General features: G+C 48.6%; 22 non-coding genes and 9 pseudogenes across 22 annotated transcripts; all 31 read right to left on the bottom strand.

Annotated features, from left to right (window-relative positions):
• Positions 1–44: 44 nt before the first annotated feature.
• LOC135742910 (5S ribosomal RNA) lies at positions 45–163 on the bottom strand. Its single transcript, XR_010530312.1, has one exon. It is a non-coding gene; the product is annotated as a 5S ribosomal RNA (ribosomal RNA).
• Positions 164–283: 120 nt separating this feature from the next.
• LOC135743052 (5S ribosomal RNA) lies at positions 284–402 on the bottom strand. Its single transcript, XR_010530452.1, has one exon. It is a non-coding gene; the product is annotated as a 5S ribosomal RNA (ribosomal RNA).
• A 125-nt stretch (positions 403–527) lies between these two features.
• On the bottom strand, positions 528–646 carry LOC135742485 (5S ribosomal RNA; annotated as a pseudogene).
• A 125-nt stretch (positions 647–771) lies between these two features.
• Positions 772–890, bottom strand: LOC135742501 (5S ribosomal RNA). The gene has a single exon (XR_010530025.1). It is a non-coding gene; the product is annotated as a 5S ribosomal RNA (ribosomal RNA).
• Positions 891–1,011: 121 nt separating this feature from the next.
• LOC135742329 (5S ribosomal RNA) lies at positions 1,012–1,130 on the bottom strand (annotated as a pseudogene).
• Positions 1,131–1,250: 120 nt separating this feature from the next.
• Positions 1,251–1,369, bottom strand: LOC135742911 (5S ribosomal RNA). The gene has a single exon (XR_010530313.1). It is a non-coding gene; the product is annotated as a 5S ribosomal RNA (ribosomal RNA).
• A 120-nt stretch (positions 1,370–1,489) lies between these two features.
• LOC135742089 (5S ribosomal RNA) lies at positions 1,490–1,608 on the bottom strand. The gene has a single exon (XR_010529919.1). It is a non-coding gene; the product is annotated as a 5S ribosomal RNA (ribosomal RNA).
• Positions 1,609–1,734: 126 nt separating this feature from the next.
• LOC135741975 (5S ribosomal RNA) lies at positions 1,735–1,853 on the bottom strand. Its single transcript, XR_010529810.1, has one exon. It is a non-coding gene; the product is annotated as a 5S ribosomal RNA (ribosomal RNA).
• Positions 1,854–1,978: 125 nt separating this feature from the next.
• Positions 1,979–2,097, bottom strand: LOC135742513 (5S ribosomal RNA). The gene has a single exon (XR_010530026.1). It is a non-coding gene; the product is annotated as a 5S ribosomal RNA (ribosomal RNA).
• A 125-nt stretch (positions 2,098–2,222) lies between these two features.
• LOC135741946 (5S ribosomal RNA) lies at positions 2,223–2,341 on the bottom strand. The gene has a single exon (XR_010529782.1). It is a non-coding gene; the product is annotated as a 5S ribosomal RNA (ribosomal RNA).
• A 125-nt stretch (positions 2,342–2,466) lies between these two features.
• On the bottom strand, positions 2,467–2,585 carry LOC135742524 (5S ribosomal RNA). Its single transcript, XR_010530027.1, has one exon. It is a non-coding gene; the product is annotated as a 5S ribosomal RNA (ribosomal RNA).
• A 121-nt stretch (positions 2,586–2,706) lies between these two features.
• LOC135742330 (5S ribosomal RNA) lies at positions 2,707–2,825 on the bottom strand (annotated as a pseudogene).
• Positions 2,826–2,945: 120 nt separating this feature from the next.
• Positions 2,946–3,064, bottom strand: LOC135742572 (5S ribosomal RNA; annotated as a pseudogene).
• Positions 3,065–3,189: 125 nt separating this feature from the next.
• LOC135742536 (5S ribosomal RNA) lies at positions 3,190–3,308 on the bottom strand. Its single transcript, XR_010530028.1, has one exon. It is a non-coding gene; the product is annotated as a 5S ribosomal RNA (ribosomal RNA).
• Positions 3,309–3,433: 125 nt separating this feature from the next.
• Positions 3,434–3,552, bottom strand: LOC135742547 (5S ribosomal RNA). Its single transcript, XR_010530029.1, has one exon. It is a non-coding gene; the product is annotated as a 5S ribosomal RNA (ribosomal RNA).
• A 126-nt stretch (positions 3,553–3,678) lies between these two features.
• On the bottom strand, positions 3,679–3,797 carry LOC135741784 (5S ribosomal RNA). Its single transcript, XR_010529629.1, has one exon. It is a non-coding gene; the product is annotated as a 5S ribosomal RNA (ribosomal RNA).
• A 125-nt stretch (positions 3,798–3,922) lies between these two features.
• Positions 3,923–4,041, bottom strand: LOC135742559 (5S ribosomal RNA). The gene has a single exon (XR_010530030.1). It is a non-coding gene; the product is annotated as a 5S ribosomal RNA (ribosomal RNA).
• A 124-nt stretch (positions 4,042–4,165) lies between these two features.
• On the bottom strand, positions 4,166–4,284 carry LOC135742571 (5S ribosomal RNA). Its single transcript, XR_010530031.1, has one exon. It is a non-coding gene; the product is annotated as a 5S ribosomal RNA (ribosomal RNA).
• Positions 4,285–4,405: 121 nt separating this feature from the next.
• On the bottom strand, positions 4,406–4,524 carry LOC135742273 (5S ribosomal RNA; annotated as a pseudogene).
• Positions 4,525–4,644: 120 nt separating this feature from the next.
• Positions 4,645–4,763, bottom strand: LOC135742468 (5S ribosomal RNA; annotated as a pseudogene).
• Positions 4,764–4,888: 125 nt separating this feature from the next.
• LOC135742582 (5S ribosomal RNA) lies at positions 4,889–5,007 on the bottom strand. Its single transcript, XR_010530032.1, has one exon. It is a non-coding gene; the product is annotated as a 5S ribosomal RNA (ribosomal RNA).
• A 125-nt stretch (positions 5,008–5,132) lies between these two features.
• On the bottom strand, positions 5,133–5,251 carry LOC135741811 (5S ribosomal RNA). The gene has a single exon (XR_010529654.1). It is a non-coding gene; the product is annotated as a 5S ribosomal RNA (ribosomal RNA).
• A 120-nt stretch (positions 5,252–5,371) lies between these two features.
• On the bottom strand, positions 5,372–5,490 carry LOC135742227 (5S ribosomal RNA; annotated as a pseudogene).
• A 128-nt stretch (positions 5,491–5,618) lies between these two features.
• On the bottom strand, positions 5,619–5,737 carry LOC135742593 (5S ribosomal RNA). The gene has a single exon (XR_010530033.1). It is a non-coding gene; the product is annotated as a 5S ribosomal RNA (ribosomal RNA).
• Positions 5,738–5,862: 125 nt separating this feature from the next.
• Positions 5,863–5,981, bottom strand: LOC135742424 (5S ribosomal RNA; annotated as a pseudogene).
• Positions 5,982–6,106: 125 nt separating this feature from the next.
• LOC135742605 (5S ribosomal RNA) lies at positions 6,107–6,225 on the bottom strand. The gene has a single exon (XR_010530034.1). It is a non-coding gene; the product is annotated as a 5S ribosomal RNA (ribosomal RNA).
• A 125-nt stretch (positions 6,226–6,350) lies between these two features.
• LOC135742617 (5S ribosomal RNA) lies at positions 6,351–6,469 on the bottom strand. Its single transcript, XR_010530036.1, has one exon. It is a non-coding gene; the product is annotated as a 5S ribosomal RNA (ribosomal RNA).
• Positions 6,470–6,590: 121 nt separating this feature from the next.
• Positions 6,591–6,709, bottom strand: LOC135742331 (5S ribosomal RNA; annotated as a pseudogene).
• Positions 6,710–6,829: 120 nt separating this feature from the next.
• LOC135742912 (5S ribosomal RNA) lies at positions 6,830–6,948 on the bottom strand. Its single transcript, XR_010530314.1, has one exon. It is a non-coding gene; the product is annotated as a 5S ribosomal RNA (ribosomal RNA).
• Positions 6,949–7,068: 120 nt separating this feature from the next.
• LOC135742090 (5S ribosomal RNA) lies at positions 7,069–7,187 on the bottom strand. Its single transcript, XR_010529920.1, has one exon. It is a non-coding gene; the product is annotated as a 5S ribosomal RNA (ribosomal RNA).
• Positions 7,188–7,312: 125 nt separating this feature from the next.
• Positions 7,313–7,431, bottom strand: LOC135742618 (5S ribosomal RNA). Its single transcript, XR_010530037.1, has one exon. It is a non-coding gene; the product is annotated as a 5S ribosomal RNA (ribosomal RNA).
• Positions 7,432–7,500: the final 69 nt, after the last annotated feature.

Below are 7,500 nucleotides of genomic sequence, written 5' to 3'. Positions count from 1 at the left end.
GACGCATTCATGGGAAAAATGACATAAATAATTAATTAATTAAATGCTTACAGCACCAGGTATTCCCAGGCGGTCTCCCATCCAAGTACTAACCAGGCCCGACCCTGCTTGGCTTCCGAGATCAGACGAGAGCGGGCGTGCTCAGGGTGGTGTGGCCGTAAGCGAGTGCGGACTTGATTCGAGAGACACTTCAAAACTAATGTGGCAACGCCATGCCATGGGAGAATGCTTACAGAAAGGACGCATTCATGGGAAAAATGACATAAATAATTAATTAATTAAATGCTTACAGCACCAGGTATTCCCAGGCGGTCTCCCATCCAAGTACTAACCAGGCCCGACCCTGCTTGGCTTCCGAGATCAGACGAGAGCGGGCGTGCTCAGGGTGGTGTGGCCGTAAACGAGTGCTGACTCGATTCGAGAGACACTTCAAGGCTAATGTGGCAACGCAATGACATCGGTAAATGGTTACAGAAAGGACGCATTCATGGGAAAAAATGACATAAAAAAATAATTAATTAATTAAATGCTTACAGCACATGGTATTCCCAGGCTGTCTCCCATCCAAGTACTAACCAGGCCCGACCCTGCTTGGCTTCCGAGATCAGACGAGAGCGGGCGTGCTCAGGGTGGTGTGGCCGTAAGCGAGTGCGGACTTGATTCGAGAGACACTTCAAAACTAATGTGGCAACGCCATGCCATGGGAGAACGCTTACAGAAAGGACGCATTCATGGGAAAAAATGACATAAAAAAATTATTAATTAATTAAATGCTTACAGCACCTGGTATTCCCAGGCGGTCTCCCATCCAAGTACTAACCAGGCCCGACCCTGCTTGGCTTCCGAGATCAGACGAGAGCGGGCGTGCTCAGGGTGGTGTGGCCGTAAGCGAGTGCTGACTCGCTTCGATAGACACTTCAAGACTTATGTGGCAACGCCATGACATCAGTGAACGCTTACAGAAAGATCGCATTCATGGGAAAAAATGACATAAATAATTAATTAATTAAATGCTTACAGAACCTGGTATTCCCAGGCGGTCTCCCATCCAAGTACTAACCAGGCCCGACCCTGCTTGGCTTCCGAGATCAGACGAGAGCGGGCTTGCTCAGGGTGGTGTGGCCGTAAGCGAGTGCTGACTCGATTCGAGAGACACTTCAAAACCAATGTGGCAACGCCATGCCATGGGAGAACGCTTACAGAAAGGACGCATTCATGGGAAAAATGACATAAATAATTAATTAATTAAATGCTTACAGCACCAGGTATTCCCAGGCGGTCTCCCATCCAAGTACTAACCAGGCCCGACCCTGCTTGGCTTCCGAGATCAGACGAGAGCGGGCGTGCTCAGGGTGGTGTGGCCGTAAGCGAGTGCGGACTTGATTCGAGAGACACTTCAAAACTAATGTGGCAACGCCATGCCATGGGAGAATGCTTACAGAAAGGACGCATTCATGGGAAAAATGACATAAATAATTAATTAATTAAATTCTTACAGCACCAGGTATTCCCAGGCGGTCTCCCATCCAAGTACTAACCAGGCCCGACCCTGCTTGGCTTCCGAGATCAGACGAGAGCGGGCGTGCTCAGGGTGGTGTGGCCGTAAACGAGTGCTGACTCGATTCGAGAGACACTTCAAGGCTAATGTGGCAACGCAATGACATCGGTAAATGGTTACAGAAAGGACGCATTCATGGGAAAAAATGACATAAAAAAAATAATTAATTAATTAAATGCTTACAGCACCTGGTATTCCCAGGCGGTCTCCCATCCAAGTACTAACCAGGCCCGACCCTGCTTGGCTTCCGAGATCAGACGAGAGCTGGCGTGCTCAGGGTGGTGTGGCCGTAAGCGAGTGCTGACTCGCTTCGATAGACACTTCAAGACTTATGTGGCAACGCCATGACATCAGTGAACGCTTACAGAAAGATCGCATTCATGGGAAAAAATGACATAAAAAAATAATTAATTAATTAAATGCTTACAGCACCTGGTATTCCCAGGCGGTCTCCCATCCAAGTACTAACCAGGCCCGACCCTGCTTGGCTTCCGAGATCAGACGAGAGCGGGCGTGCTCAGGGTGGTGTGGCCGTAAGCGAGTGCAGACTCGATTCGAGAGACACTTCAAAACTAATGTGGCAACGCCATGCCATGGGAGAACGCTTACAGAAAGGACGCATTCATGGGAAAATATGACATAAATAAATATTTAATTAATTAAATGCTTACAGCACCTGGTATTCCCAGGCGGTCTCCCATCCAAGTACTAACCAGGCCCGACCCTGCTTGGCTTCCGAGATCAGACAAGAGCGGGCGTGCTCAGGGTGGTGTGGCCGTAAGCGAGTGCGGACTTGATTCGAGAGACACTTCAAAACTAATGTGGCAACGCCATGCCATGGGAGAACGCTTACAGAAAGGACGCATTCATGGGAAAAAATGACATAAAAAAATTATTAATTAATTAAATGCTTACAGCACCTGGTATTCCCAGGCGGTCTCCCATCCAAGTACTAACCAGGCCCGACCCTGCTTGGCTTCCGAGATCAGACGAGAGCGGGCGTGCTCAGGGTGGTGTGGCCGTAAGCGAGTGCTGACTCGCTTCGATAGACACTTCAAGACTTATGTGGCAACGCCATGACATCAGTGAACGCTTACAGAAAGATCGCATTCATGGGAAAAAATGACATAAATAATTAATTAATTAAATGCTTACAGAACCTGGTATTCCCAGGCGGTCTCCCATCCAAGTACTAACCAGGCCCGACCCTGCTTGGCTTCCGAGATCAGACGAGAGCGGGCTTGCTCAGGGTGGTGTGGCCGTAAGCGAGTGCTGACTCGATTCGAGAGACACTTCAAAACTAATGTGGCAACGCCATGCCATGGGAGAATGCTTACAGAAAGGACGCATTCATGGGAAAAATGACATAAATAATTAATTATCTAAATGCTTACAGCACCAGGTATTCCCAGGCACTCTCCCATCCAAGTACTAACCAGGCCCGACGCTGCTTGGCTTCCGAGATCAGACGAGAGCGGGCGTGCTCAGGGTGGTGTGGCCGTAAACGAGTGCTGACTCGATTCGAGAGACACTTCAAGGCTAATGTGGCAACGCAATGACATCGGTAAATGGTTACAGAAAGGACGCATTCATGGGAAAAAATGACATAAAAAAATAATTAATTAATTAATTGCTTACAGCACCTGGTATTCCCAGGCGGTCTCCCATCCAAGTACTAACCAGGCCCGACCCTGCTTGGCTTCCGAGATCAGACGAGAGCGGGCGTGCTCAGGGTGGTGTGGCCGTAAGCGAGTGCTGACTCGCTTCGATAGACACTTCAAGACTTATGTGGCAACGCCATGACATCAGTGAACGCTTACAGAAAGATCGCATTCATGGGAAAAAATGACATAAAAAAATAATTAATTAATTAAATGCTTACAGCACCTGGTATTCCCAGGCGGTCTCCCATCCAAGTACTAACCAGGCCCGACCCTGCTTGGCTTCCGAGATCAGACGAGAGCGGGCGTGCTCAGGGTGGTGTGGCCGTAAGCGAGTGCTGACTCGATTCGAGAGACACTTCAAGGCTAATGTGGCAACGCAATGACATCGGTAAATGGTTACAGAAAGGACGCATTCATGGGAAAAAATGACATAAAAAAAAATATTAATTAATTAAATGCTTACAACACCTGGTATTCCCAGGCGGTCTCCCATCCAAGTACTAACCAGGCCCGACCCTGCTTGGCTTCCGAGATCAGACGAGAGCGGGCGTGCTCAGGGTGGTGTGGCCGTAAGCGAGTGCAGACTCGATTCGAGAGACACTTCAAAACTAATGTGGCAACGCCATGCCATGGGAGAACGCTTACAGAAAGGACGCATTCATGGGAAAATATGACATAAATAAATATTTAATTAATTAAATGCTTACAGCACCTGGTATTCCCAGGCGGTCTCCCATCCAAGTACTAACCAGGCCCGACCCTGCTTGGCTTCCGAGATCAGACGAGAGCGGGCGTGCTCAGGGTGGTGTGGCCGTAAGCGAGTGCGGACTTGATTCGAGAGACACTTCAAAACTAATGTGGCAACGCCATGCCATGGGAGAACGCTTACAGAAAGGACGCATTCATGGGAAAAAATGACATAAAAAATTATTAATTAATTAAATGCTTACAGCACCTGGTATTCCCAGGCGGTCTCCCATCCAAGTACTAACCAGGCCCGACCCTGCTTGGCTTCCGAGATCAGACGAGAGCGGGCGTGCTCAGGGTGGTGTGGCCGTAAGCGAGTTCTGAATCGCTTCGATAGACATTTCAAGACTTATGTGGCAACGCCATGACATCAGTGAACGCTTACAGAAAGATCGCATTCATGGGAAAAAATGACATAAATAATTAATTAATTAAATGCTTACAGAACCTGGTATTCCCAGGCGGTCTCCCATCCAAGTACTAACCAGGCCCGACCCTGCTTGGCTTCCGAAATCAGACGAGAGCGGGCGTGCTCAGGGTGGTGTGGCCGTAAGCGAGTGCGGACTTGATTCGAGAGACACTTCAAAACTAATGTGGCAACGCCATGCCATGGGAGAATGCTTACAGAAAGGACGCATTCATGGGAAAAATGACATAAATAATTAATTAATTAAATGCTTACAGCACCAGGTGTTCCCAGGCGGTCTCCCATCCAAGTACTAACCAGGACCGAACCTGCTTGGCTTCCGAGATCAGACGAGAGCGGGCGTGCTCAGGGTGGTGTGGCCGTAAACGAGTGCTGACTCGATTCGAGAGACACTTCAAGGCTAATGTGGCAACGCAATGACATCGGTAAATGGTTACAGAAAGGACGCATTCATGGGAAAAAATGACATAAAAAAATAATTAATTAATTAAATGCTTACAGCACCTGGTATTCCCAGGCGGTCTCCCATCCAAGTACTAACCAGGCCCGACCCTGCTTGGCTTCCGAGATCAGACGAGAGCGGGCGTGCTCAGGGTGGTGTGGCCGTAAGCGAGTGCTAACTCGCTTCGATAGACACTTCAAGATTTATGTGGCAATGCCATGACATCAGTGAACGCTTACAGAAAGATCGCATTCATGGGAAAAAATGACATAAAAAAATAATTAATTAATTAAATGCTTACAGCACCTGGTATTCCCAGGCGGTCTCCCATCCAAGTACTAAACAGGCCCGACCCTGCTTGGCTTCCGAGATCAGACGAGAGCGGGCGTGCTCAGGGTGGTGTGGCCGTAAGCGAGTGCAGACTCGATTCGAGAGACACTTCAAAACTAATGTGGCAACGCCATGCCATGGGAGAATGCTTACAGAAAGGACGCATTCATGGGAAAAATGACATAAATAATTAATTAATTAAATTCTTACAGCACCAGGTATTCCCAGGCGGTCTCCCATCCAAGTACTAACCAGGCCCGACCCTGCTTCGCTTCCGAGATCAGACGAGAGCGGGCGTGCTCAGGATGGTGTGGCCGTAAACGAGTGCTGACTCGATTCGAGAGACACTTCAAGGCTAATGTGGCAACGCAATGACATCGGTAAATGGTTACAGAAAGGACGCATTCATGGGAAAAAATGACATAAAAAAAAAATAATTAATTAATTAAATGCTTACAGCACCTGGTATTCCCAGGCGGTCTCCCATCCAAGTACTAACCAGGCCCGACCCTGCTTGGCTTCCGAGATCAGACGAGAGCGGGCGTGCTCAGGGTGGTGTGGCCGTAAGCAAGTGCTGACTCGCTTCGATAGACACTTCAAGACTTATGTGGCAACGCCATGACATCAGTGAACGCTTACAGACAGATCGCATTCATGGGAAAAAATGACATAAAAAAATAATTAATTAATTAAATGCTTACAGCACCTGGTATTTCCAGGCGGTCTCCCATCCAAGTACTAACCAGGCACGACCCTGCTTGGCTTCCGAGATCAGACGAGAGCGGGCGTGCTCAGGGTGGTGTGGCCGTAAGCGAGTGCAGACTCGATTCGAGAGACACTTCAAAACTAATGTGGCAACGCCATGTCATGGGAGAACGCTTACAGAAAGGACGCATTCATGGGAAAATATGACATAAATAAATATTTAATTAATTAAATGCTTACAGCACCTGGTATTCCCAGGCGGTCTCCCATCCAAGTACTAACCAGGCCCGACCCTGCTTGGCTTCCGAGATCAGACGAGAGCGGGCGTGCTCAGGGTGGTGTGGCCGTAAGCGAGTGCTGACTCGCTTCGATAGACACTTCAAGACTTATGTGGCAACGCCATGACATCAGTGAACGCTTACAGAAAGGACGCATTCATGGGAAAATATGACATAAATAAATATTTAATTAATTAAATGCTTACAGCACCTGGTATTCCCAGGCGGTCTCCCATCCAAGTACTAACCAGGCCCGACCCTGCTTGGCTTCCGAGATCAGACGAGAGCGGGCGTGCTCAGGGTGGTGTGGCCGTAAGCGAGTGCTGACTCGCTTCGATAGACACTTCAAGACTTATGTGGCAACGCCATGACATCAGTGAACGCTTACAGAAAGATCGCATTCATGGGAAAAAATGACATAAATAATTAATTAATTAAATGCTTACAGAACCTGGTATTCCCAGGCGGTCTCCCATCCAAGTACTAACCAGGCCCGACCCTGCTTGGCTTCCGAGATCAGACGAGAGCGGGCTTGCTCAGGGTGGTGTGGCCGTAAGCGAGTGCTGACTCGATTCGAGAAACACTTCAAAACTAATGTGGCAACGCCATGCCATGGGAGAACGCTTACAGAAAGGACGCATTCATGGGAAAAATGACATAAATAATTAATTAATTAAATGCTTACAGCACCAGGTATTCCCAGGCGGTCTCCCATCCAAGTACTAACCAGGCCCGACCCTGCTTGGCTTCCGAGATCAGACGAGAGCGGGCGTGCTCAGGGTGGTGTGGCCGTAAGCGAGTGCGGACTTGATTCGAGAGACACTTCAAAACTAATGTGGCAACGCCATGCCATGGGAGAATGCTTACAGAAAGGACGCATTCATGGGAAAAATGACATAAATAATTAATTAATTAAATTCTTACAGCACCAGGTATTCCCAGGCGGTCTCCCATCCAAGTACTAACCAGGCCCGACCCTGCTTGGCTTCCGAGATCAGACGAGAGCGGGCGTGCTCAGGGTGGTGTGGCCGTAAACGAGTGCTGACTCGATTCGAGAGACACTTCAAGGCTAATGTGGCAACGCAATGACATCGGTAAATGGTTACAGAAAGGACGCATTTATGGGAAAAAATGACATTAAAAAATAATTAATTAATTAAATGCTTACAGCACCTGGTATTCCCAGGCGGTCTCCCATCCAAGTACTAACCAGGCCCGACCCTGCTTGGCTTCCGAGATCAGACGAGAGCGGGCGTGCTCAGGGTGGTGTGGCCGTAAGCGAGTGCTGACTCGCTTCGATAGACATTTTAAGACTTATGTGGCAACGCCATGACATCAGTGAACGCTTA

Source organism: Paramisgurnus dabryanus, chromosome 13, assembly GCF_030506205.2.
Source record: "Paramisgurnus dabryanus chromosome 13, PD_genome_1.1, whole genome shotgun sequence".
NCBI lineage: Eukaryota > Metazoa > Chordata > Actinopteri > Cypriniformes > Cobitidae > Paramisgurnus > Paramisgurnus dabryanus.
The sequence above is the reverse complement of the archived record's forward strand: the minus strand, read 5'-3'. Positions and strand labels throughout refer to the sequence as shown.